General features: G+C 35.4%; 1 protein-coding gene across 4 annotated transcripts in view; it reads right to left on the bottom strand.

Annotated features, from left to right (window-relative positions):
• LOC106867321 (rap guanine nucleotide exchange factor 4) overlaps positions 1 to 4,683 on the bottom strand; it is a 481,528-nt gene that overhangs the window by 232,508 nt on the left and 244,337 nt on the right. The window lies entirely within an intron of this gene.

Here is a 4,683-nt window from a genome sequence, read left to right as displayed (position 1 = left end):
ATATATATATATATATATATATATATATACAATGAGCGTCTTTCAGTTTCCATCAACCAAATCCACTCACAAGGCTTTGGTCAGCCTGAGGCTATAGAAGAAGACACTGCCATACAGAGGGACCGAACCCAAAACCATGTGGTTGGGAAGCAAGCTGCTTACCACACAGCCACACTTGCACCTATATTTTACATTTTTTAATGATTATTTCAAGAAAAGAATATTTCCTTAACATAGCCTAAATTTGGGTCCATGATCGAAAGAAGAACCACTGATTTGTGCATGACATTTTAGAAACAGCAATGATATGACACCCTGCTATCTGAATGAACAGAAGACACACACATTGTGATCTTAGCTTCCAAGGCAAGATGGACGATCATGACTGTAACTTTGACCTTTTGTCTCCTTGAATCAAGGTTGATCAGGGGTTAAACAGCAACATCAGAGAATTAGCTCCTGTTTCATGGTGTAGATACAAATCAACGTTTCTCCTGGATAGGAAATCAATCCAACAGAGATCAAAGACATAAAGCATGTTTTGGAAATAACTATCTGTTTGTTTGACTGTCTGTCTGTCTGTCTGTCTGTCTGTCTGTCTGTTTGTCTGTCTGTCTATCTATCTATCTGTCTATGTTCCTAGATATGCATACATATGTATATGTGCATGTGCACATGCATAGATGTGTATCTGTGTAAATAAAGAATAGCATTTTTTTTCATAACCATATTTTACATAGATGGCTGGCGGGCTGGCCAAAAAGCTATTACAGTTGTTCAGAGTTAAATAATAACAAATGTTTACTGGTGAAAGGTTTCAATGCTGATACATTTCTGCAGATTTCAGTGATGCAACCATGGAACATGGGACTAAAACTGTCTGCTGTGAGGATAGCTGCTAAATATTAAACTTTTGATTGCTCCATGCTGATAAAGACCCCACCTACCATGCTCTCTATGATGTGTTACATGAGATGAAGGTTGTTGTGGATAAATCTGTTTGGGATGGTGCATGCTTGTCCATCACCAATCAGACCATCAACAACAAGCATCAACCTCATTGTTAACACTTATGAGAAAACATTGAAATGTGTTTAACAGTCATGGGCCCAAAATTATCAATGTCATTCTCCCAAACAAAATGTCAGCAATTTTGTGGAGGGAGGGTTTTCAGTTGAAGATACTCACTGGAATATGTGCAGCAAAGACATGCACTTTCCTAACACAGGAAGAAATACTACCAAGGGAACAAAAAGGATGTAGGAAGAGTTCTCAGGGTACCAAGGATCACTTGGTCATTGATAAAACAGTTTTGAGGAATTGAAAAAAACATCATACAAACATGTCTATGGCTTGGATTGACTTTAAGAAGGCATATGATATGATGCCTCATTCTTGGATCGTTGAATGCCTGCAGATGTTTGGTGTTGCTGACAACATCCCAAATTTTCTGAAAGAGTGGAAAACCAAATTGTACTCAAGTAACGTATTCCTTGGAGAAGTTAATATTAAAAGGGGAATCTTCCAAGGTGACTCGTTTTCTCCTTTACATTTTGTAATTGCACTAATACCCATAACAATGACACTTAGGAAAGTTAAAATGGGTTACCGATGTGGGAAGAAAGGCCCATCATTGAACCATCTTCTGTTTATGGATGACCTGAAATTGTTTGAGAATCTGAAAAACAGATAGATTCCTTAACCAAAACAGTCCAGATGTGTGGTAGGAACATCGGTATGGAATTTGGGATTACCAAATGCTCAGTACTTAATATGAAAAGAGGGAAGAAAGCAGTCTGCAGAGGATTGTGGTTACCATAGGTGAACCTGACAGTAGTGGGTACAGATATTTTGGGATTTTGGAGCTGGATGACATTCTACACAGAGAAATGAAAGACAAGGTCAGCGAGGCATATCAAAAAATGAAGATGGTGTTGAAATTCAACCTCAATGTGAAAAATTTGATTACCACAATGAATATCTAGGTAGTTGTGGTGGTCAAATATAGTGCATCCATCCTCAAATGGACTAAGGAGGAAATATCAATACTGGATAGAAGGACGAGAAAGTTGATGCTGCATGGGGTACAGCACCTTAAAGCAAACGTAAACAGACTATATATGAAAAGAAAGAATGGTAGCAGAGAACTAATTAGTATAGACCAGTGTATAAGGAGTGAAAGGAGAATGCTTGTTGAGTATTTGATAAATAGTGAAGACGACGTGCTGCAATATGCCACGAAAGATATGGGTGTAAATGCAATTGAAATGATGGTCAAGGAAGAGTTTAACCAAAGAGCTGAGGAGAAGAGAAAAGAAAACCTTCTTGAAATGAGAATACATGGACAGTTTGAAAGGAATACACAGGATGTTAAGGATAATACAGCATCGTGGGCATGGCTTGAGTGAGGTGATTTGAAGCATACCACCAAAAGCCTGATCATTGCTGCACAAGACCAGGCTCTCGCTACCAATTCGGTGAAGTATAACATCTATAAAACTTCTGACCCACTGGGTAAGTGGATGTGAGAGCCTTGCACAAAAAGAATACAAGCGCCGCCACGATAAAGTGTGCATGTATCTTCATTAGCTCTTATGCCATAAATACCAATATGAAGTAACAGAGAACTGGTATGAGCATGTACCAAGTAAAGTTATGCAGGAGGATGGAAAAGTAATGATACTCTGGGACTATGATTTTCAGACGGATAGTGCAATCGAACACCGTTGGCCGGATATTGTCATATTGAATAAGAGAGACAAATAGTCAGATCATTGATGTAGCCATACCAAATGACATGAATGTTGTGAGTAAAGAGGCTGAAAAAATCACCAAGTACTCCGAATTGAAAGTGGAAATGGCAAAATTGAATAGAATGCAAGAGAGTAATGTAAAAGTGATACCAGTGGTGACCAGAGCATTGAGCTCAATCCCATTGAAACTTCAAAACTTCTTAAAGGCAACTGGAAATCCCATACAAAATTGATATCTTGCAAAAAACAGCCTTATTGGGTACAGTGCACATCTTAAGGAAAGTATTATCTGTCTGAGGTCCTTGTTGTGACTTGACAGATGACTAAAGACACCGGTGCATTTTTACCTACACTGTGTTATGAAGGAATAATAATAATAATAATAATAATAATAATAATAATAATAATAATAATTTAAAATTTTGGCAGAGGGCCAGCAATTTCAGGGAAGGGAATAAGTTGATTACATTGACCCCAGTGTTCAACTGGTACTTATTTTATTGATACCAAAACAATGAAAGGCAAACTCGATTTTTGCTGATTTGTAACTCAGAATGTAAAGATGGACAAAATGCCACTTTGAATTTTGTCTGGTGAGCTAACAATTCTGCAAGCTTGCTGCCTTAATAATGATAATAATGATAATAAATGAATAAATAGCTAGATAAAAAATGAATATAACAAAAGAAAATGTATATTTGAAAAATACACAAGAATAAGAAAAAATATTTTGTGTGGAATAAAAATCTACCGGAAACAAATCTGGTAATTTCATTATTTTAACTAAATTTTAAATTTCATTTTGACAATTTATTTAATATAACAGAAATATTTATTTAAAGACAACAGCCAAAAAGACAAGAGAAAAGTCATGTGATACTTTCTTTTTTTCCTTCTCCCTCTCTTCATCTTTGCTTTTCCATTCACAACTCTCACTCTCTCTTTCTTTTGCTTTTACACAGAAGAAGGAGAAAGTAATATTTATTATTTCATTAAAGTTACAGTTGTTTGCCTTAAGTAATCAATGTTTTCTGCTTGTTACTGCTATAATTGTTCACATTTTGCCGTCTTTTGCACTCTCATTATAAATCAAATATATACTCTCAGCCCACCTCTTTCTCTGTATTTAAGTACATACACATGTACAACACACACACACATGTTTGTGCACACATGTGTGTGTGTGTGTGTGTGTGTGTGTGTATTTCTGTGTGTGTGCATATCTTTCGCTTTATCATCTCTCTTTCACTTTCTCTCACCCTCTCAGCATGTATGTGTGTGTGAGTGCATGCACATGCACATATATATGTGTGTGTGTGTGTGTGTGTGTGTGTAAGTACACAACACCCTGCACTTAAACAGTCACTTTCAAGAAAAGCGGCTGTAATAACATGAAACATTAGAGAAAATGGTGAAGTTGAAACACAATATAATTGGTAATAATAGATATTTTGGTTTTTGTTTTCTTTTAGTTGTTGTTGCTTTTGTTGTTGTTATAATTTTTCTAATTATTTCATTTATATTTATTGCTCTCTGCATCTGAACTTCATTTGTTACTGCAGGCATAAAGTGTTTTGGTGCCTAGTGGGCAGAAAAAGAAACTAATTCTATATTCAAAAGGCCTTGTTTTATATACATGTCAGATAAAACGAAAATTAAAATAAAAAAAGATGGACCCTTTTTGTTAAGAATTAAAAAAAAATTTATATATCTATTGATTCATTCTTTGTATTTTATTCATTTTTTTAATTACTGATGAGAAAGAGGTTATGGAGGGACTAATATCTTATTCAATTGAGGGTAGCTTCGCCTATTAAACTGCAGATTAAAAGAGCAGAATTTATATATATATATGTATATATATATGTATGTATATATGTGTGCATATGTGCCTATATATATATATATATGTGTGTGTGTGTGTGTGTGT

This window comes from Octopus bimaculoides, chromosome 4, assembly GCF_001194135.2.
Source record: "Octopus bimaculoides isolate UCB-OBI-ISO-001 chromosome 4, ASM119413v2, whole genome shotgun sequence".
Classification (NCBI taxonomy): Eukaryota; Metazoa; Mollusca; class Cephalopoda; order Octopoda; family Octopodidae; genus Octopus; species Octopus bimaculoides.
This window is presented reverse-complemented; position numbering and strand designations above follow the sequence as displayed.